Source organism: Sesamum indicum, linkage group LG10 (genome assembly GCF_026168435.1).
Source record: "Sesamum indicum cultivar Baizhima isolate 11 linkage group LG10, ASM2616843v1, whole genome shotgun sequence".
NCBI classification, from domain to species: Eukaryota; Viridiplantae; Streptophyta; class Magnoliopsida; order Lamiales; family Pedaliaceae; genus Sesamum; species Sesamum indicum.
Genome location: NC_142666.1, coordinates 5,381,955 through 5,406,452, shown reverse-complemented (window position 1 = coordinate 5,406,452; position 24,498 = coordinate 5,381,955). Strand labels below are relative to the sequence as shown.

At 37.2% G+C, this 24,498-nt stretch overlaps 4 non-coding genes across 4 annotated transcripts; 1 reads left to right on the top strand and 3 right to left on the bottom strand.

The window, feature by feature from the left end:
* Nucleotides 1-12,495: 12,495 nt before the first annotated feature.
* Nucleotides 12,496-12,656, top strand: LOC148785212 (U1 spliceosomal RNA). Its single transcript, XR_016068310.1, has one exon. It is a non-coding gene; the product is annotated as a U1 spliceosomal RNA (small nuclear RNA).
* A 1,021-nt stretch (nucleotides 12,657-13,677) lies between these two features.
* On the bottom strand, nucleotides 13,678-13,838 carry LOC148785211 (U1 spliceosomal RNA). Its single transcript, XR_016068087.1, has one exon. It is a non-coding gene; the product is annotated as a U1 spliceosomal RNA (small nuclear RNA).
* Nucleotides 13,839-18,096: 4,258 nt separating this feature from the next.
* On the bottom strand, nucleotides 18,097-18,257 carry LOC148785210 (U1 spliceosomal RNA). The gene has a single exon (XR_016062516.1). It is a non-coding gene; the product is annotated as a U1 spliceosomal RNA (small nuclear RNA).
* A 4,530-nt stretch (nucleotides 18,258-22,787) lies between these two features.
* LOC148785209 (U1 spliceosomal RNA) lies at nucleotides 22,788-22,948 on the bottom strand. The gene has a single exon (XR_016062629.1). It is a non-coding gene; the product is annotated as a U1 spliceosomal RNA (small nuclear RNA).
* Nucleotides 22,949-24,498: the final 1,550 nt, after the last annotated feature.

Here is a 24,498-nt window from a genome sequence, read left to right as displayed (position 1 = left end):
AGTGAGTCTCGTTCGAATAACCCCTCGATTTAATTCACATCGGTATATGGGGACCATATAAACAACCCTGTCTTTCAGGCTGTCATTATGTCCTTACAATAGTATATGATCATTCAAGAGTTACATGAACATTCCTTATGCTTCATAAAGGCAATATTGCATTTTTCGTCCTGTATATATAGGGGTATGGCAAATTTGGTCCTCTAACTATCGCGGTGGCAATTTTTTGTCCTGTATCTTTCGAATTTTTGCAATTTTGGTCCTTCAGCCCATTTTAGGACCATTTTGCCCTTCTCGCGAAAAATGAATCTTAACCCCTATCATACTCCAAGTTTGGCCCAACATGCTTCCGAAATAAACTAAGCCCTCATAAATTCATACATTTTTTCGACCGCCTTGTTCCCGGGTATTTCAAGTCGTTGATTTTACAGACTTCTTCCAACCACACTACCGCAGCAGATGGTTCGCAGGTACTTGGCTCCTCCAACAACAAACAGCACATCCCTATTTCGTTTCCTACCTTAGGGCGTGAAAGGGACTCCAATATTGGGACTTAATAAAGTTTTGGATAAACAATTTGAACAGAAGCCTAACTTTTTATTGAAGAAATATAGAAAATATTACATAGATATTATTCCTCCATTGGAGGAGACAACTGCTTTAGCCTCTCATAGGATAGAGGACTATACTCGTTGGGGAAACCCCCATAAACTAAAAGATTAAAATACTTGAAATATTGAAAATACTCAGAATAATGCTTTGAAGAGTAGGAGAAATTTTTCTGGTGATCCCCTTCTGCTTCATTGCCACATTATTTATAGGCGTCCGCGGACTTCAAACTCGGACTCCAACTTGATTTTTTGACGATGTCATTGCTTCCGTCATCACCTTGTCTTTTTCAAATGACATCATTGCATACGTCATCGCCCCGTCCTTTCCAGCTATTGGTCATTATTGTTTGTCGGTCATGTGACTTCCAGCTGTCTTCCTTGCTTTGTTGACTGTTGGCTTTTGTTGTTTTCTACCGACAGTCTTATCCTTTCGACCTTTTACATCGTTTAACTTTTACCTTCTTGGTAAAAATTTTCTCTTTCCCTTGTCTTGGTCCGGTTCGGGTTTATTTTTCGTGATCCGAATCTTTGTCCCGAACAGGGGCTTTTCTTGTTTCTCGCAGCAAGGGCACAGATAGTTATGCCATTGCCCAACATGCAACATGTTGCACGTCTTCATCCTTGTGGCTGCGGTTGCCGGCAGCTTATTTTCCCAGAGTAACATCCTCTTCTTTTCGAATAAGCTTTCAGCAAACTCCGTGCTTTTTCCTGTCATCGAATTTAACAGGAATGATCCATTCACTTTGTTTGAGAAAATCTTGAATGGATACTTGACTTTGTCCATCTCTGTGAGACAGACCCATAGTCCCCAAGCCCTCCTGGCAGAGATACTATCTTCACTAATAGCTGATACCAAGGGAGCTTCTCCTGAGGCAGCTTTGATTTTGTTAAAAGCTACCATATCTGGCCTCTGCAGCTTCATGAAGTGGAATGCTGGATGAGACCCCTTTCCTGCAGTTTCTGGAGCTACTGAAATAAATTTTATCTCCAGAACATCGCCTCTTTTTAAGTGGGGGTTGTTTTTCCATGAATCAAAGACCGCCCCACTAATCCATTCCGGGAGTTTTGAGGTTTCCGGAAAACTCGGTGACATAGTATGAACTGAAGCAAGAGCTCCAAAATCATACCATTCTCTGACATCTTCTGGTTTAGACCCTTCTAACATCCAGACTCTGTTATATTTTTCGGACGTTTCGATAATGGTCTTGCCTGGATTGACTCCTTTGCGGGAAATTAATTTTTCCCACATGCGCTGATAATCCTGCCAAGCAGAAGAATATATTAATTCGTTAGTATTAGCCTTAGAGGTGCCCGTCATTGGCCTAAGGCTAATCTCTCCCTCTTTAACCCCAGAGGTGTTGGGTTGACTTGAATCAACAGGAGTTTGCACTTCCTGAGACTCAATTGTTGCCATTTCACCAGAGTCTGGTGATGGCCTTGTGCAATCAGTACTTGAATCCGACGCTACAGGTGTAGAGCCCTGTACTCTAAAGGCATGTTTTGGGTCATGCTCCCTTAACTCGCGAGTCATCCCGGAAGGTGATGCCTTTCGAATTGGTTCTCGTAAGTCGTTCCATAGCGAAGTGGATGCTAATAAGGAACTCTTTATTGCGACCTGGACCGTGTCTAGATCAGCTCTTTGGATTTGTCCGGCAACTTTAGCATTAACTGCTAGCTGTCCGAACTTTCTGTCAAGCTCCTCGAGGTTTTCCCGGAGGTGCCTGAGTCTCAACATGATGGAGTTTGCTTCAGATGCCTCCATCTCTTGTCAGGAAATCTGCAAGAACATTCTCATGAGATTTTATAACGACAATATTATAACAATAATATTGGCATTCTGCTTGCCATCTGATAATACGAGCTTTCTCTATTTTTTATACTAATTTATTTTTTAAGAAAGCCTTGACATTAGTATTATCAACTTTTAAAGTAAATTCTTTAGTAAGTAAAAATAAAGGCTATTTTTTGAAAGCCTTCCAAACCGCAAAGAATTCTTTCTCATTTATGTGCCAAACTTTGGCTTGTTGTTTTGAGAACGACCCTCCGGTATATCTACAGGGTTCTTCCCCTGTAGTTGTCTTCTTCATGAGCACTGCAGCCCATCTATAATCATTGGCATCTGTGTAAACTACCAATTCATCCCTGTCCTGCGGTATAGCAAGCTTTGGAAGGTTACTGCAAACTTGTTTCAGCTCACGAACCCTTTTGCTGTGGATTTCTTCCTATTTCCACTTTGAACTCTCCATTTCTTTCAGAAGTGGTCGAAAATCCTTTCTATATCTTGCAAGATCCTTAATGAAGATTCCTGCAAAATTAACAACTCCCAAGAAGCTTTGCAATTGCTTCTTGTCTTTGAGTACATCTGGAAAATTGCGGATTTTTTCCACAATATGGTCCTGCAACTCAATTCCCGTTTTATCAATAAGGATTCCTAAAAATTCAATCTTATTGACTGCAATAGTAGCTTTCTTTTCAGAAAGTACTAATCCTTCCCTATAGCATGCATCAGAAAATATTTCAAGATGCCTAATATGTTCATTCATATTTTTTGATGCAATCAATATGTCGTCAATATAGACAAACATGAATTTGAAGTAATCTTTAAAAAGATTATCCATTTTTCTTTGGAATATCTGAGGTGCGTTAGCTAAACCCATTGGAAGCACATTCCAGATATACTGTCCTTGAGGTGTGGAGAATGCAGTGAATTTCTTTGATTCATTCTCCATTTTAATCTGATAAACCCAGATTTGCAATCGAATTTAGAAAGCACTTTTGCCCCTTTAATGCAATCAATTAAGTGTTCTCTACTAGGAATGTAATAACCATCAAACTCTAATATCTTATTAATACCTTGATAGTTAATAACCAACCTGGGTTTACCTCTCTTAATCTCGCCAGGGTTTCTTACCAGAAATCCAGGACTACTGTAGGTAGAGACTCCAGGCTCGATGAGTCCAAGATTGATATGCTCTTTGATTATCATCTGCATATCCTTCTTATCTTCCATGTTCATCTGGATAGGTTTGTATCGAACATACTCGTATTTGCATTCTTCTTTGACCTTCAGAGTAGCTTCGATCTTGTTCCTATCCCACCAAGCCAGAGGATTTTCACTGAAGTTCCTCTGGATGAGCCTCTTTACATTTTCAAGAGAAAGCCTGCTCTCTTCGCTGATATCTAGCGATTTTATTTCCAGTAGTGCTTCTTTAAGGTTCAGAATTTCCTCTTCGAATTTCTTATAGAAGCTATCGCTGTCTAAGAGTCCTTGTTGCCTGAAAGACAAAAGAACTTTACCAAATTTCCTCTTATCCTGCATTTTTGGATGAGTTAATCTGGAATCAAAATCACCACGTTTGCTGCGAAAATTTATTGGCATTATTCTGTTAAATGCCTTTTCTCTTTGCAACACCTGTATCTCACTACCACAGTTAGTAGTAAAGATTAATAGATTCCTCTGATTATCCTGCATATATCTTGCAAATGTTTGAATGAAATTGTTACCTAGCAAGATATCGGCACCTGTATCATGAAAGTAAATAGGAGGTGTTTTTACCCTAAACCAGGGTGATCCGAATGCTCCTCCAATCATAATCTTGGCTTCTCGTATTCCCTTATTGAGTATCAGGATTTTTTGTGAAAAATCCCTTCCTGCAATGACGGGTAAGGTTTCCCTTGCTTCCTTAGGGAAAATTCCAGGTTTTGCCGTGCAAATACCTGATCCTGAATCAATATAAGCTGCAAAATACTCCGTCTTATATTGATCATACAACATACCAACAGATATGTATATAGAAAAGGGACTCGTCATTCAATCCTTATGGTAACACCATCAAGACTGAATTCCATTCCGTTACCTTTTCTTCCCCATGGTTTATGATCTTCGAGGAAACTTAACCCCAAAGTCATACTCCCATTTTCTCTTCCTGCAACAACTACAACTAAAATTTCATGGCCTGCTAATTCTAACATGCCTTCATATCTTCCAACAATAGGTTGCTGCAAATGATATAAGTCATCACAAGGGAAAAAATTCTCTTTCTTAGTGATGTCAAATATAACTTGTATTTCTTTCCATCCTTCAGGGCATCTAAGTTTTACGTTATCTACCCTAATCTCTTGAGGAGTTAAAGCTTTTAATAATCCTTTTTCCTTTCCTTTATAGCCTGTAATCCTATCTTCCAAAAAGGACATTCGACTACTGAAATCAGTTCTAAAGCTAAGTGTTTTATCTAAAACTGGGTGATCTTTTATAATGATATCAACACCACCTATTCAAGGTTTTCTAATAGGATCTGGTGTCATGACCTTGGCGAACTCCTTGAATAATTTCTAGGAATCTCAATATACTCTTTCCTAAGAACAAATCTGAATAATGTGTATTGAAAAGGGCATATGCAATTCTATAAGTTATAGAATACGGTCTATTTCCTTCTCTCATTAGATCTTTTCTTTTAAAATCTTGATGAAGGGTTAAGACTCTATTAAAATCTTGGTCTGCTAGGTTGTATGCAATCCTAGGATGAATGTCAAACATCAGTTTTCCTGCATACAAGTTACCTATCATTGTTCCAAGACAACCATCTCTTAAGTTATTGATTCTTCTATCCATTATTGATAAATGTATTTCTGAATCAATTCCTTCCTTAAAAGTTGCTTTTATTACTACTTCAATAGTTCCTATGTGGATCTATTTCATAGTAATGGCTACTTCTTCTCTAAGCTCACTCAATTCTTCAAGAATTTCTTCTTTAGGAATTAACTGCATTTCCATCACATTACCAGTAAGTTCCATAGGTATAGCAAACTCACCTGAACTTACTTTGTAAATTATGTGATGCTTCCTTTGGTTTAGTCCTATCTGGTTCAGGACTTTCCCAATTCCTCCAATCCTAAATCCATCATATGGGCTGAGGTTGGAATCTTGCCGCATGATTCTTTCCATGGTTTTGTTTGACACCGTCATTTTGGAAAAGAATCCTGATAGGCTTTCGGAGGTTTGAAGCCTATCTCCTTCGTTGTAGTTATTCTGACTCGGTTGAAGATCCATTCGAATCAGTCTCTATTTCCTCCTCATAGACGCTTTCGTCTGAAGGAAGATCTTCGAATTGGTAGATGGGTACCAAGTCACCATAGTAAACTGCATCTAGGATGTCATTCGTGGCTTCAAATTTTCTTAATTCACCACGTTTCTGCGGACAATCGGGAGATATATATCCTTTTGCTCCGCAAGTCCAGCAATTGCAATCTTTAAAACTCTCATTGGCTCAGGTATGGGCCCGTCTAAAAGTTCTTCTTGTAGGGGTTCTTCCGGTGGATCTTGCATCTGTTCGTCTAGATCCTTGGGATGAAGCCCTTGTTGGTCCTGTTCTTTGTCCAGATTTGTATGTTCTGGCTTTGGACTTGGACCACCATGATCTCCGTCGGGAAAAGGTTCTTCTGGAACTCCTAGTGTAGGAGTCACTATTCTGCTTCTTCCTTTTCTTTGGCTCACTTTATTCTCCTATAATAGGTGAAAAATCATTGTTATCACAACAGAGAGGGGTTCGTTTGATTTTACCTCTCAGTCTTTTCATGTTCTTCTGGATGGATGCTTGATAACACTAATCCTTCAACTTGTCTTTAAGGAAAGACATTCTTCGCGCCACTGAATCTAGCTGTCCTTCAGGTACTTTGTATGATTGGATCAACATTTCCCTCCATGGATTGCATAATTTTGCGAAGAACATTGGAGCTGCTACTTCTGTTGCTACTCCACTTTGGAAGAAATACTTGCGGAACCAATAGATATATTCATCTACTGCGCAAATACTTCTTAATTCGAGGCTGAAAAGAGCTTGTGCATATTCCCTAGCTTTTTCTGCCCTACTTCCTTCGAAGTATCCATCTCCGATGAAGTGTATCTTGATGAGCCTTTCTAGCCGGTCAGCTATCGCGCCTTTCGAATCTCCGGCAAGGATGCTGGCTTTGGTATCTTCTGGGGTATTATCCCATCTGATTGTTACAGATCCCTCCAAGCTCAACTCCACAAGCTTTATGAAGTTTTTTTTGTCGAGCTCTAGGGTAGTTGCTGCTATCTTGATTGCTGCAACCCATTCGTCTATCAATTTCTCGGTATTTCGGAAATCAATAATATCCAGGTTTAGTATAGCGCCGTATGGATGTAAGGGCTGGAGCATGGTCCTTGCCCAAGGTGTATTCTCCGGCACTCTTTTTGGATTTCTTCCTGGATTTTCCTTTAATCTGGTTCCCACAAATGTTGGTGTGTCATTAATGTGGAAATCCGCACTCTCCCTCATTGGTTGATCCTATGGAGGATCATTAGAACATGTACTTCCTTCCGGCGGTGGTAGTGCTGGAGTGATCTCATTTGTTTGGATATTGACTAAATCCACGATCCCGAGTTGGGAAAAGGATTCCGCCAGTTCTTGTAGATCTGAAAGATCTGCTCTTGTTACCTCCATTATTTTATAGATCTGATAGATGCAATGATCAGATCTTCTCTTGACTTTGGCTTTGGAATCTCCGTGGCCTTCCCCTTCTGGTGTAGAAGAGGTACTGTTCCGAGGGCGTCCCTGATTCGCTCCTGTTTGGATCTAGATGTTTCAGGGTTCTCTCTCTGATTTTTCTTTAGATCTATAATTTCTATCCTCAGATCTGTAAGGTCCTTGTGTAGATCCGGAAGGATCTTAAGTATCTCGTCCACCTTTTGGCTTAAAGATTCTATTTTCATAGGTATATGTATTAACCTATGTCCATAGTCTTGAACCGTCTTTTGTATCTCCCTCAGATCTTGGGAGATCTTTGAAGTATCTGGCTCGAGTTCCTTCCAATCAGTCATAATTTTTAGAATTGAAATTATGTAGGAATTTACCCGTTCCATTTCTCCTGGCTGGAATTCTACCATGGATTTCAGTGGAGTGTAGACGTCTCACTGCATTTCTTGGTAGTACTTGTCGAACTTTAAAATTTCTCAGCCACTCTTGTTCTTCTTCTGGCGTGAGAAGTTTTAGATCAATCCTCTTGGGACCGTTGTCACACTTGTCAAGAATTTCTATGAGAAATTCTCTTCTTTGTATTTCCAGAATCTGTATTCCCTGTTTTCAGAGCAACTCAAACTTTCGTTCGGTTCCATTTTATCTTGAAAAGTCTCCTCCATTAGTGGATAAATAATATCAAAATATAATATAAACATATATTTCTTCAATAAACCTAGGCTCTGATACCATTCTTGTTGAGTATGAGTGAAAAATATGCATTAGAATGCAAAATAATTGAAACTGGACTAAACTGCACATTTTAAAGTTGGAAAAGGGTAAAATTATCCAAAAATTGGGCAAATTTGTGCGGAGGACTAAAATTGCGAACTTTTTGAAACTTACGGGACTAAAATTGCCAGTCCTATAGTTACGGGACCAAGAACGCCACCCCCCTTTACTTACAGGACTATTTTTGCAATTACGCCCTTCATAAATCTCAAACACATCATATCCTGTCCTCTTTATTCACCAAAATACAGACTCAATTTGATACTAAAATCAAGACTGTACCCATTGAGAACGGTTCAGAACTCATTAGTTCACCATGTCAGATCCTTTTCCAAAATCTTGGCATCATACACTAGAGAAGTTGTTTCTACACACCACAACAAAATGGTGTTGTAGAAAGAAAGTATGTACATTTGTTGCAAGTGACAAGAGAATTAATGTTTGAGTCCCATTTGCCTAGACACTTCTGGGGTAAATTACCTTTTTGGTCCCATAAGTGGACCTGTTTACAGTTTTGGTCCTACACTCAGGTCAATCGCACATTGAGTCTCATATGTGGTTTTTTTTTTCAATTTGAGGACCATTGAGGGATTTCTCCAATTGATAACGGCAGTTGCTCTCTCTGTCAGGCCGTTAGTTACGTGACCTGCACATGTGAGAAACGTAAATGTGCGAATTGGCTTGAGTGTGAGACCAAAATTGAAAGCAGGACCACTTATGGGACAAAAAATGTAATTTACCCTTATTTTAATTGTATTGACTAGCGGAGAGAGCAACAACCGTTATCAATTGCACAGAAATCCCTCAATGGTCCTCAAACTAAAAAAAAAAAACACATATGGGACTCAATGTGCGAATTGATTTGAGTGTAGGACCAAAATTGAAAACAAGACCACTTATGGGACCAAAAATGTAATTTACCCACACTTCTGGTAGATTCAATCCTCATAGCCACTCGTCACCTTTTTGGTTATGGTTTTCAACAGTCTCTTAGGAACACTATCTATTCGTCCAACACACTTCTACAGACTTACTTGTTTTATTGGTTTACGTTGGTGATGTTTACTGGACCTTCAGAATCTCATATTAAACAGGTTTCAAGCTTTCTCCACTCCACCTTTACCATCAAAGATCTTGGTCCAGCTAAGTATTTCCTTAGATTGGAAATTGAATGGTCTTCAGCTGTACTTCAGTGACTCAACATAAGTTTGTTCGTGATATAATCCAAGATGCAAGGTTTCTATCTTCTAAGCCAGCTCGTATTCTTCTCCCTTTGGGCCTCAAACATACTTTAGAAGAGTCGACTCCGTTGGCACACCCTAAACCTTATAGGCGGTTGGCGGGCAGGCTTTTGTATTTGAGTTTTACCATGCCTGATATGTCTTGTAGGGCACAACAGCTGAGTCAGTTTGTACACAAACCATGTCAGACACACATGAATGCAACCCTTCATTTGGTTCGCTATGTGAGCGATTGCCAGCCCAAGGCCTTTTCTTTCTTGCTTCAAATCCTCTACAAATTATAACATATTGTGATGCTGATTGGGCAAGCTGTGTTGACCCAAGCAAATCCTTAACTGGGTATTACATTTTTTTGAGCGGTGCCATAATTTCATGAAAAATTAAGAAACAAACTACTGTTGCAAGTTTCACTGTGGAGGCAGAATATCGCAGCCTAGGCACCACTTGTTTGTGAATTACAATAGATTTGTTATCTGTTGCAAGACCTTCATGTGAAAGTTTCCACTCCTATTCCTGTTTTTTGCGACAACTAGGCTGCCATCCATATTGTTGTCGACCTTGTTTTCCACGAGCGCACCGAGCGAGATTGACTGTCATTTAGTACCTGACAAATAAGGCTAGCTTTGTTCTTCCTACACACATTTTTGGCAAGTTGTAGCTCGCGAATGTGTTCACAAAAATGCTTCCAGCTCCTGTCTTTGCCTCCTTTCTGTCCAAGCTGGGCTATGTTCCCTTTCCCCAAACTCATCTTGAGGGGGGATGATGAAATATGCAGATGATAAGAGTAGAGATGCAACTCAGTAAGTAATAGCAGCTGCTGGTGACGAAAAAGACACAAACACACTTTATATTTTTGCTTCTGTAATCGTTTTCCCAATTTCACACTTTTATTAGTTGTTTTATACTTTTTCAGTAAGCCATATTGGCAGCTAACGTGTATATAGTTGTTTAGGAGGTTAGAGGTTAGTCTGTTATTTCCTTTTCCCGCTTCTTGTACACTAAACAAGGAGCTTAGCTCTGCATCAATAGAGATATGAATTCATCTCCCCGACATGATTGTTGCTCAGACAATGACCAGTGTTTTCATGAGTTTTTCCTCGGATTTCAATAGTATCTATGACCAAGAATTACATGTCAGAACATTGTGGATAATGTGAACCCCGGAAGAAGATCCTGAGGCTGCATGGGCAGTAATGTAATCGTAAACATTGGATTCACGTAAGTGTGTTGCTGGTTCAATAGATGAACGCTTAACAAATTTCTGTTTTTGATTGTGAAAAGGAGGCTATTGTGGAAGATTTGAGTGGATTGATCTCTCAATGTGTGACAGAACAAAACAAATAATACCTGGATTATTGAATTACCTCAACTGTACGACATTGCTTCAAGTATGAGCAACTGGATATGACACTTAAAAAGACTGTTTTTCTTTTTTTTTTTTTCTTGACACTTAAAGACTGTTAAAGATATAGACTTCTTTTTTTATTGCGTCTGCTATCTTCTTGTTCAATCGTTATGTTAATCTGCATGATGGTGGCTCAGTATAACCAAAGACGTTGTGGCTCTATTTTTTCGATTATGTAAATGTGTCAGGTTATTTATGATTTATCAGGAATTTTGGAAGCTTCTTGTCCAAACTTATTCTGATGATAAAGTTGCTTGTGTAAAAGTAAGATATGTTCCAAAAATACTATGTTTCCGAGTCTTGTTTGTATCAAAATTTGTTACCGTAAATGATAGTTTTGTATGCTCCGAGATGCCCGTAGCGTTGGGAAATAAAAACAAAATCAAAACAAGTTTGGGATCTAATTTAGCATCTGGGGACTGTTTATGATGTGGATCTCATGCAGTTCAAAATCAATTGGATTGTTTAGAGTTTGACCTTTTCATTGAAATCCTATTGCTTGCAAGTCCCACACGCACGCAAGCATGATTGCTCCAAGGATCACGTCGACACATTTGTCCGTACTTTTGCTCATGTTCCCACGCTTAGAAGTTGAAGAGCCCTTCCTCTAAACGTGATCCACACCAGCAAGATGAGATCCCTCAATTTGATTTGCTAGAAACAAATAAGGGTTGGAATTAGATCAATTATGTAGAGGTTTATGGAAGTAGGTTTAGTGTTTGGAGAGTTGGCATTGGAACAATTCTAGAGAGAACATTTATTTTCAAATTACTTAGTATAATTACACAAAATCAAATATTAACTTGTATTAATTATTTTCAAATGAAGTATTTAATATATTAAATTGAAATATTTATTTATTTATAAATTGCATTTATTTTGTTCTATTATTTTCAAACATTGCTATTAATCCATTTCTAAGATACTTAACTGTATCAACAAATAATAAATGTATTTTCATATTTTAGTTATTTATTATTTAATAAAAGATTGTGATACAAATTGTCAAAAAATAGTATGAAAATAAGATCTTCAAACATTTCATTGATCAAAATTTTGAGGCTTGAAAGCAATAGTAAACAACATAAAGGCGTTTTTCTCACAAATCGAATAGTTTGAGGTCCTAACTGCAAGTATCACAAACGTCTATTTTGCTCCCTTTCTGTTTTGTCCAGTTTTCTTTAATTTAGACTATAGTTGTCAATACATTTGAACAAAATCATTGTAACACGATTCTGAAACTTGTTGCAATGTTGGAGGCCGTTTACACTGAAGTTTCTGAATTTCTATTGTTGAAGTTTCTTTGTTTCCAAAAGAGAGGAAATGAAAAATATTTTTGAATTATTATAAATTTTCAAACACAGTGGTAAAAAAAACATAAGCTTTTAAAATTAAATACTCATTATCAAAAGAATATAACTATTATTGAATTATAGTCTGTAATAAAAGAAAAAAAAAGCTCCTTTTAGTTAATTGATATACTAATATATTGTAGATAAAGATTCAGTTAATATAAAAGAGAAAAGAAAAGATTGAATAATTGATAGCACATTTCGTTATTATGATTCTTGAAGTAGTCCTATATGAATGTGTGATAGTTGTTGATGGACATCCTAGTCTTTTGCTAAATTCGATAAATTTCTCATACAAGTATTATTGGCATCTGGCTTCTGTCTATGTAGCTTTACTGCTCCTAAATTAGTATTCTCTAATTACAAAATCTTTTTGTGCATTCTTTGCTAGGACTTGAGCTTTAGACATAAATCCATGCATCCTCAAAACAGACATATTTTCATGGATCTAACCTTTAAAACAGAAGGGCAATTTGTTCAGAGATTTGATTGCAGAGGCAAAGGAGAAGAATGTAGTAGGAAAATATGTTTTCATTATCCCACATCGGGGGGGCGGGAGGGGGGGTACATGAGAGGCCTCAATTCTGCTATAAATTTGAAGGAATAGCATTGAGCTCCATACTTACCTGGACGGGGTCGATGGGTGATCAGCAAGGCCCATGGCCTAGGATGGTGATTTCCATTGCACTCAGGAAAGGTGCCCGTCTAAGGTCGGCCCAAGTGATCGAGCCTACGTCATAATTTGTGGTACTGGGGGCCTGCATTCGCGCGGTCCCTGCCCAAGTCCTCAGTATAAATAATTGTCAGTAGGCTTCAAGAAATAATGGCCTTGCCCAATATATCAATGGACTTGTTATGTGAATTTTCACTGGCCAATAACCATCATAATGAGAAATACTTTTGTCATATGGCATATTTTGGAGTTGCAGAACTTTATGCAATGTAAAATGGAGATGAAAACACCTAGTGTATCCGAATTGTGCACCTATGCACACACCCGTGAGCAGATTTCTAACTTAAATTTCATTTCACATTTCTTTGTAGCAAAGCTATGGAATGACAGTTATGATTACATAAGGTGCAATTTTACAGCTCAAATGCAATATTTAAGTGGATATGATTAACCCAAACTGTTATCTGGTTCATGGCATGAACATAAGATCCTGAAAATGCAAGAATAGCCCCACAATAATTATGTAGCTGATTCTAAAATAATTTTCTTACATTTTTCATGCAAATATTGATAGTGGACGATGCAGATGATGATGCTATCTTCTACCCTCCAGAGATGATGATATCTTCCACTATCAAATATTTGCATGAAAAATGTAAGAAAATTGTTTTAGAATCAGCTATATAATTATCTGTGTGGGGCTATTCTTGCAATTTCTGGATCATATGTTCATGCCATGAATCAGATAACAGTTTGGTTTGAATCATATCCACTTAAATATTGCATTTGAACTGTGTAAAATTGCACCTTACGTAATCATAAATGTCATTCCATAGCTTTGCTACAAAGAAATGTGAGATGAAATTTAAGTTAGAAATCTGCTCATGGGGCGTGTCCATAGGTGCACAACTCATCTACAATAGGTGTTTTCATCTCATTTTTATTTTGTAAATAGGTGTTCTCATGGTATGAAGTTCTGCAAATCCAAAATATGCCATATGAAAAGAGTGTTTCTCATTATGATGGTTAGTGGCTAGTGAGGATTCACATCAACAAGCCCATTGATATATTAGGCAAGGCCATTATTTCTTACAGCTTACTGACAACTATTTATACTGATGACTTGGGCAGGAACCGCGCGAACGCAGACCCCCACTACCACAAATTATGACGTAGGCTCGACCACTTGGGCCGACCTTAGACGAGCGCCTTTCCCGAGTGCAATGGAAATCGCCAACTTAGGCCATGGGCCTTGCTGATCACCCATCGACCCCGTCCAGGTAAGTATGGAGCTCAATGCTATTCCTTCAAATTTTTATAGCAGAATTGAGGCCTCCATGTGCTTTCCCCCCGATGTGGGATAATGAAAACATATGTTCCTACTACATTCTCCTTTGCCTCTGCACTCAGATCATCGAACAAATTGCATTCTACTTTTAAGGTTAGATCAATGAAAATATGTATATTTTGAGGATGCAGGGATTTATGTCTAAAGCTCAAGTCCTAGCAAAGAATACACAGAAAGATTTTGTAGATAGAGAGTACTGATTTAGAAGCAGCGAAGCTACATAGATAGAAGCCAGATGCCAGTAATACTTGTATGAGAATTTTATTAAATTTAGCAAAAGACTAGGATGTCCATCAACAACTATCACACATTCATATAGGACTACTTGAAGAATCATAATAAGGAAATGTGCTATCAATTACTCAATCTTTTTTTTTCTCTTTTATATTAACTGAATCTTCATTTACAATATATGAGTATATCAATTAACTAAAAGGAGCTTTTTTTTTTCTTTATTACAGACTATAATTCAATAATAGTTATATTCTTTTGGTAATGAGTATTTAATTTTAAAAGCTTATGTTTTTTTACCACTGTGTTTGAAAACTTATAATAATTCAAAAATATTTTTCATTTCCTCTCTCTTTTGGAAACAAAGAAACTTCAACAATAGAAATTCAGAAAAATCAATGTAAACGGCCTCCAACATCGCAACAAGTTTTGAAATTATGTTACTATGATTTTGTTCAAATGTATTGACAACTCAAGTCTAAATTGAAGAAAACTGGACAAAACAGAAAGGGAGCAAAATAGACGTTTGTGATACTTGCAGTTAGGACCTCAAATTATTCGATTTTTGACAACAATGCCTTTATGTTGTTTGTTGGAAAAATATTTGATTTCAAGTAATCGAAACGACGTTTTGAAATAGTACAATCGAATTTAGAAATCAAAAGCAATTATAGCCACGTTGGAAATAATAACAAAACACAATTAGAAACGCTATTTATAACAAGAAATTTAAATCGAAAACTTACAACGAGAATTGTATCGTAACAATTTTCAGTCCCATTCGAAGTCGTTAATTTTTAACCGAATCGCAGAATTATTGCTTGCCTTGAACAAAATATACACCCCGTATCAGCAGTGCACCGGGTTCAACGTAATTTCTCTCCCAGGATAAGAGCGGTTACAGTTCTTTGATTTTAGCACTATACCGAAGAACACCTCGAATAACACTCAGAAGCTTGTCGAAACAAGAGACTCAAATACCAAAATTTGAAAGAAATACGAATGCCAAGTGAAAAAGGCAATCGAGAGTGTTTAGGGAGAAGTGAGAATGTTGTGTGTTCTCAAATGAAATTTTGCAGCAATAGAGAGCAATTCTTCCCAACTTAATGCAGAAATTGATACCGGCCATTAAGGCCTTCAATGTCCAAATTGAAACTTTCAGCACTACATCCACTAACAGCTGAAAATTGAAGAATGGTAATCAATCCAAAAATTAAAAACTGGAAACAGTAACCATGGGAATTTGATTTGATAAAAGAAAACCATTTGAATTTGAAATGAATGTACAATCCAAATAAGCTGCAGTAAATCAAAACTTCTTATTTCCTCCCTCATCCAAATCTTTGAATTTCAAGAAATTCTTTAATAAAAAATTTCAACAATCCCCCACAAATTCATAGATTTGAACTCAAGTTTCCATGACTTGCTTTCAACAATGGTACCTTCCGGTTTGAACCACTGTCTAAGTTATTTGACATCAGTTATCACTAGGTTAAATGGAACTAAGCCTTGAATTTAAGCCTGTGAGTGTGACAACGTCTGTCAGTAACAACAAGCCACCAGCTTTGTGTTGATCTTTAGGTTTGACACTTAGGCCATGTGTCCTGATCCTTTTCATGAATGCTCTCAGGAATAACCCAACTCCTTAGTTGCTGCCAAACAACGACATTCACTTAGTTGGGCGTCTCTAGGGATGCACTGGTAGCATCTCATCTTATAAGACTTGACCCCATTCAGAGTTAAACTCTTACTATACTTGCAGTAACAGCACCTTCCAAAATTTCAGGGGACAGACTCCAGATACAAAGTATCAGTCTATTTGATGCTCTGACATACCCTTACGACTTGTTGATACCACATTGAACCTTCTTTGTGGGATCTCCACTCAAAAGGTTGGGTTGCCGTCGTAAATATATCACTGATGGGTTTTCAGTCCCATCCCCAATCTGGATTTATGAACTTGTGACAGATTCAGTCCTTTCGTCAAAGGATCAGCCACATTGTCCTTTGTTCCCACAAAGTCAATGCCCATTACTCTGTCTGACACTAATGCCCTTATAGACTTCAGTCTAACTTGGATGTGTCGTTTGGTCTTTTGATTGTATTTACGACTCCTCACCTTAGCTATTGTGGTTTGACTATCACAATGTACAGCAATCGGTGAAAGAGGCTGACTTACAATAGAAAGTTGTGATAACAACCCAAATAGCCATTCTACCTCGGTACCAGTCGTATCTAACGCACATAACTCGGCTTCAAACGTAGAACGGATTATCAAATCTGTTTTGCAGACTTCCAGGAGACTGCGCCCCCACCTAAGGTAAAAATATATCCTGAGCACCCATTACTCCCGGAGTTTTTGGCTATCCAGCTAGCATCACTATATCCCTCAAGAATATCAAGGAATCTGCCATAATGTATGGCCAGTGACACCGAGCCCTTTAAGTACCTTAGTACTTTATCTAAAGCACCCCAATGAGTTTTGTCAGGACAACTAGTGTATCTAGCTAGCTTAGAGACAGAAAAGGAGATATCTGGTCTCGTGCCATTTGCCAGATACTGTAAGCTCCCAATAATTTGGGAATGCCTTAGTTGTGCAACCGGAACACCACTTTCATTTTTTAATAAAGCTACAGAAGGACCATATGGTGTTTTATCAATTCTACTGTTTTGATAACCAAATTTCTCAATTATCTTCTCAACATAATGAGATTGAGATATGGCTATCCCATCAGTTGATCGAGTCAACTTGATGCCAAGAATCACATTAGCCTCACCTATATCCTTCATTTCAAACTTATTTTTCAAAAATGACTTGGTTTCGGTAATAATATCTAGACATGATCCTATTAACAGAATATCATCCACATACAAGCATAGAATTATCATTTTATCTCCTTTAACCTTGCAGTATATACATTTATCATTCTCATTTACAGTGAAGCCAAATGCAAGAATAGTTTTATCAAACTTTTCATGCCACTGTTTGGGTGCTTGTTTAAGTCTATATAGAGACTTAACAAGTTTACAAACTTTGTGCTCGTTACCATGAGCTACAAACCCTTCAGGCTGATCCATGTAAATTTCTTCCTCGAGTTCACCATACAAGAAGGTTGTTTTCACATCTATCTGGTGAATCGTGAGATTATACACCGAAGCAAGTTCTATAAGCACCCGGATTGTAGTCAATCGAGCTACCGAAGAATAAATATCGAAATAGTCTATTCCCTCCTTTTGTTTAAACCCTTTAGCCACCAATCTGGCTTTAAACTTATCTATTGTCCCATCAGGTTTCAGTTTCCATTTAAAAATCCACTTACATCCAATAGTAGTATACCCTGGAGGGAGATCGACTAGCACCGATGTTCCATTGGAAACAATGGAGTCCAACTCACTTGCGTTCGTGCGGTCCCTGCCCAAGTCCACTATCATCTCTGGAGGTAGAAGATAGCATAATCATCTGCATCGTCCACTATCAATATTTGCATGAAACATGTAAGAAAATTGTTTTAAAATCAGCAATATAATTATCTGTGTGGGGCTATTCTTGCAATTTCTGGATCATATGTTCATGCCATGAACCAGATAACAGTTTGGTTTGAATCATATCCACTTAAATGTTGCATTTGAACTGTGTAAAATTGCACCTTACGTAATCATAAATGTCATTCCATAGCTTTGCTACAAAGAAATGTGAGATGAAATTTAAGTTAGAAATCTGCTCATAGGGCGTGGCCATAGGTGCACAACTCGTCTACAATAGGTGTTTTCATCTCATTTTTATTTTGTAAATAGGTGTTTTCATGGTATGAAGTTCTGCAAATCCAAAATATGCCATATGAAAAGAGTGTTTCTCATTGTGATGGTTATTGGCTAGTGAGGATTCACATCAACAAGCCCATTGATATATTAGGCAAGGCCATTATTTCTTCAAGCCTACTGATACCTATTTATATTGATGACTTGGGCAGGGACCGCGCGAACGCAGGCCCCCACTACCACAAATTATGACGTAGGCTCGACCACTTGGGCCGACCTTAGACGGGCGCCTTTCCCGAGTGCAATGGAAATCGCCAACCTAGGCCATGGGCCTTGCTGATCACCCATCGACCCCGTCCAGGTAAGTATGAAGCTCAATGCTATTCCTTCAAGTTTTATAGCAGAATTGAGGCCTCCATGTGCTTTCCCCCCGATGTGGGATAATGAAAACATATGTTCCTTCTACATTCTCCTTTGCCTCTGCACTCAGATCATCGAACAAATTGCATTCTACTTTTAAGGTTAGATCAATGAAAATATGTATGTTTTGAGGACGCAGGGATTTATGTCTAAAGCTCAAGTCCTAAGAAAGAATACACAGAAAGATTTTGTAGATAGAGAGTACTGATTTAGAAGCAGCAAAGCTACATAGATAGAAGCCAGATGCCAGTAATACTTGTATGAGAATTTTATTAAATTTAGCAAAAGACTAGGATGTCCATCAACAACTATCACACATTCATATAGGACTACTTCAAGAATCATAATAACGAAATGTGCTATCAATTACTCAATCTTTTTTTTTTCTCTTTTATATTAATTGAATCTTTATTTACAATATATGAGTATATCAATTAACTAAAAGGAGCTTTTTTTTTTCTTTTATTACAGACTATAATTCAATAATAGTTATGTTCTTTTGGTAATGAGTATTTAATTTTAAAAGCTTATGTTTTTTTACCACTGTGTTTGAAAACTTATAATAATTCAAAAATATTTTTCATTTCCTCTCTCTTTTGGAAACAAAGAAACTTCAACAATAGAAATTCAGAAACTTCGATGTAAACGGCCTCCAACATCGGAACAAGTTTCGAAATTATGTTACTATGAGTTTTTTCAAATGTATTGACAACTCAAGTCTAAATTGAAGAAAACTGGACAAAACAGAAAGGGAGCAAAATAGACGTTTGTGATTCTTGCAGTTGGGACCTCAAATTATTCGATTTTTGACAACAATGCCTTTATGCTATTTGTTGGAAAAATATTTGGTTTCAAGTAATCGAAACAACGTTTTGAAATAGTACAATCGAATTTAGAAATCAAAAGCAATTAAAGCCACGTTGGAACAAATAACAAAACACAATCTGAAACGCTATTTATAACAAGAAATTTAAATCGAAAACTTACAACGAGAATTGTATCGTAACAATTATTAGTCCAATTCGAAGTCGTTAATTTTTAACTGAATCGCAGAATTACTGCTTGCCTTGAAGAAAATATACGCCCCGTATCAGCAGTGCACCGGGTTCAACGTAATTTCTCCTAGGATAAGAGCGGTTACAGTTCTTCGGTTTTAGCACTATACCGAAGAACACCTCGAACAACACTCAGAAGCTTGTCGAAACAAGAGACTCAAATACCAAAATTTGAAAGAAATACGAATGCCAAGTGAAAAGGGCAATCGAGAGTGTTTAGCGAGAAGTGAGAAAGTTGTGTGTTCTCAAATGAAAATTTGCAGCAATATATAGAGAGCAATTCTTCCCAACTTAATGCAGAAATTGATACCGGCCATTAAGGCCTTCAATGTCCAAATTGAAACTTTCAGCACTACATCCACTAACTGCTGAAAATTGAAGAATGGTAATCAATCCAAAAATTAAAAACTGGAAACAGTAACCATGGGAATTTGATTTGATAAAAGAAAACTATTTGAATTTGAAATGAATGTACAATCCAAATAAGCTGCAGTAAATCAATTCTTCTTTAATAAAAAATTTCAACAATCCCCCACAAATTCATAGATTTGAACTCAATTTTCCATGACTTGCTTTCAACAATGGTACCTTCCGGTTTGAACCACTGTCTAAGTTATCTGACGTCAGTTATCACCAAGTTAAATGGAACTAAGCCTTGAATTTAAGCCTGTGAGTGTGACAACGTCTGTCAGTAACAACAAGCCACCAGCTTTGTGTTGATCTTTAGGTTTGACACTTAGGCCATGTGTCCTGATCCTATTCATGAATGCTCTCAGAAATAACCCAATTTCTTAGATGCGGCCAAAAAACGACATTCACTTGTTGGGTGTCTCTAGGGATGCACTGCTAGCATCTCGTCTTATAAGACTTGACCACATTCAGAGTTAAACTCTTACTATACTTGCAGTAGCAGCACCTTCCAGAATTTCAGGGGACAGACTCCAGATACAAAGTATCAGTCTATTTGGTGCTCTGACATACCCTTACGACTTGTTGATACCATTGAACCTTTTTTGTGGGATCTCCACTCAAAAGGTTGGGTTGCCGTCGTAGATATATCACTGATGGGTTTTCAGTCCCATCCCCAATCTGGACTTATGAACTTGTGACAGATTCAGTCCTTTCGTCAAAGGATCAGCCACATTGTCCTTTGTTCTCACAAAGTCAATGCCCATTACTCTGTCTGACACTAATTCCCTTATAGACTTCAGTCTAACTTGGATGTGTCGTTTGGTCTTTTGATTGTATTTACGACTCCTCACCTTAGCTATTGTGGTTTGACTATCACAATGTACAGCAACCGGTGAAAGAGGCTGACTTACAATAGGAAGTTGTGATAACAACCCAAATAGCCAATCTGTTTCGGTACCAGTTGTATCTAACGCACATAACTCGGCTTCAAACGTAGAACGGGTTATCAAAGTCTGTTTTGCAGACTTCCAGGAGACTGCGCCCCCACCTAAGGTAAAAACATATCCTGAGCACCCATTACTTCCGGAGTTTTTGGCTATCCAGCTAGCATCACTATATCCCTCAAGAATATCAAGGAATCTGCCATAATGTATGGCCAGTGACACCGAGCCCCTTAAGTACCTTAGTACTCTATCTAAAGCACCCCAATGAGTTTTGTCAGGACAACTAGTGTATCTAGCCAGCTTAGAGACAGAAAAGGAGATATCTGGTCTCGTGCCATTTGCCAGATACTGTAAGCTCCCAATAATTTGGGAATACCTTAGTTGTGCAACCGGAACACCACTTTCATTTTTTAATAAAGCTACAGAAGGATCATATGGTGTTTTAGCAATTCAAATGTTTTGATAACCAAATTTCTCAATTATCTTCTCAACATAATGAGATTGAGAAATGGCTATCCCATCAGTTGATCGAGTCAACTTGATGCCAAGAATCACATTAGCCTCACCTATATCCTTCATTTCAAACTTATTTTTCAAAAATGACTTGGTTTCGGTAATAATATCTAGACATGATCCTATTAACAGAATATCATCCACATACAAGCATAGAATTATCATTTTATCTCCTTTAACCTTGCAGTATATACATTTATTATTCTCATTTACAGTGAAGCCAAATGCAAGAATAGTTTTATCAAGATTTCATGCCACTGTTTGTATGCTTGTTTAAGTCCATATAGAGACTTAACAAGTTTACAAACTTTGTGCTCGTTACCATGAGCTACAAACCCTTCAGGCTGATCCATGTAAATTTCTTCCTCGAGTTCACCATACAAGAAGGCTGTTTTCACATCCATCTGGTGAATCGGGAGATTATACACCGAAGCAAGTTCTATAAGCACCCGGATTGTAGTCAATCGAGCTACCGGAGAATAAGTATCGAAATAGTCTATTCCCTCCTTTTGTTTAAACCCTTTAGCCACCAATCTGGCTTCAAACTTATCTATGGTCCCATCAGGTTTCAGTTTCCTTTTAAAAATCCACTTACATCCAATAGTAGTACTCCCCGGAGGGAGATCGACTAGCACCCATGTTCCATTAGAAACAATGGAGTCCATCTCACTTGCGTTCGCGCGGTCCCTGCCCAAGTCCACTATCATCTCTGGAGGTAGAAGATAGCATAATCATCTGCATCGTCCACTATCAATATTTGCATGAAAAATGTAAGAAAATTGTTTTAGAATCAGCTATATAATTATCTGTGTGGGGCTATTCTTGCAATTTATGGATCATATGTTCATGCCATGAATCAGATAACAGTTTGGTTTGAATCATATCCACTTAAATATTGCATTTGAACTGTGTAAAATTGCACCTTACGTAATCATAAATGTCATTCCATAGCTTTGCTACAAAGAAATGTGAGATGAAATTTAAGTTAGAAATCTGCTCATGGGGCGTGTCCATAGGTGCACAACTCATCTACAATAGGTGTTTTCATCTCATTTTTATTTTGTAAATAGGTGTTCTCATGGTATGAAGTTCTGCAAATCCAAAATATGCCTTATAGTTTACCTTCGATGCTTTTTTAAGGAGTCTTCACAGTGAAAAAAGACTAGTAAGGAGTTGATGTAGTTGTCTTAAAGAGAATGTCATGAGGTCTTTCTCTTTAATCCAGCTTTTTTCTCCCCCTGGGAAATAGAAGCTAAAAAAAAGAGAGCGCGGCCGGCCATTCCAGACTGTAAGGAGGGAATGGAGTAAGGCCGCTACCTATCCATGAGCGAGCGGCTGAAGACCCGGCTGCAAGCCTGTCTGTAAGCCAAGACCAAGCCTGAGCCGAGCATTCCGAAGTCCGATAAGACAAGGAATGCAGTAAGGCTATGAAAATAGTGTTTCTCATTATGATGGTTAGTGGCTAGTGACGATTCACATCAACAAGCCCATTGATATATTAGGCAAGGCCATTATTTCTTCAAGCTTACTGACAACTATTTATACTGATGACTTGGGCAGGGACCGCGCGAACGCAGGCCCCCACTACCACAAATTATGCCGTAGGCTCGACCACTTGGGCCGACCTTAGACGAGCGCCTTTCCCGAGTGCAATGGAAATCGCCAACCTAGGCCATGGGCCTTGCTGATCACCCATCGACCCCGTCCAGGTAAGTATGGAGCTCAATGCTATTCCTTCAAATTTTATAGCAGAATTGGGGCCTCTCATGTGCTTTTCCCCCGATGTGGGATAATGAAAACATATGTTCCTACTACATTCTCCTTTGCCTCTGCACTCAGATCATCGAACAAATTGCATTCTGCTTTTAAGGTCAGATCAATGAAAATATATCTGTTTTGAGGATGCATGGATTTATGTCTAAAGCTCAAGTCCTAGCAAAGAATGCACAAAAAGATTTTGTAATTAGAGAATACTAATTTAGGAGCAGTAAAGCTACATAGACAGAAGCCAGATGCCAATAATACTTGTATGAGAAATTTATCGAATTTAGCAAAAGACTAGGATGTCCATCAACAACTATCACACATTCATATAGGACTACTTCAAGAATCATAATAACGAAATGTGCTATCAATTACTCAATCTTTTTTTTTTATATTAATTGAATCTTTATTTACAATATATGAGTATATCAATTAACTAAAAGGAGCTTTTTTTTTTCTTTTATTACAGACTAGAATTCAATAATAGTTATATTCTTTTGGTAATGAGTATTTAATTTTAAAAGCTTATGTTTTTTTACCATTGTGTTTGAAAACTTATAATAATTCAAAAATATTTTTCATTTCCTCTCTCTTTTGGAAACAAAGAAACTTCAACAATAGAAATTCAGAAACTTCAGTGTAAACGGCCTCCAACATTGCAATAAGTTTCAGAATCGTGTTACAATGATTTTGTTCAAATGTATTGACAACTATAGTCTAAATTGAAGAAAACTGGACAAAACAGAAAGGGAGCAAAATAGACGTTTGTGATACTTGCAGTTAGGACCTCAAATTATTCGATTTTTGACAACAATCCCTTTATGCTGTTTACTATTGCTTTCAAGCCTCAAAAACTTGATAGAAGAAATGTTTGAAGATCTTATTTTCATACTATTTTTTGACAATTTGTATCATAATCTTTTATTAAATTATAAATAACTAAAATATGAAAATACATTTATTATTTGTTGATAGAGTAATTAAGTATGTTAGAATTGGATTAAGATCAATGTTTGAAAATAATAGAGCAAAATAAATGCAAGCTCTAAATAAATAAATATTTCAATTTAATGTATTAAATATTTCATTTGAAAATAATTGATAGAAGTTAATATTTGATTATGTGTAATTATACTAAGTAATTTATTGTTTACTTTGCTGATTTAACTCATCATTCTTAAACTCAAGTGTTAATTCATATGCCGTAATAATATGATTTAAAAGAAATCAAATTTTATTAGAAGCCAGAAGATTCACATTATGAATAAAAACTATAGGGCTATTTTTTTTTTAATAATGACTAAATTATATAATTTTTTTGTTGATGTTAGCAATTTTTGTTCAAATACTAATGAAAGAAGATTAGGTGTAAATAGAGAATTTTTTAAGGCGTTGTAAGTGAAATTTTTAAACTTTTTATTGAAAAAAATTCATAATTTCGTATTTTTAAATAAAATCTAAATGTAATTAACCTTTAAATAAATATTTCGATATTCTTATTTT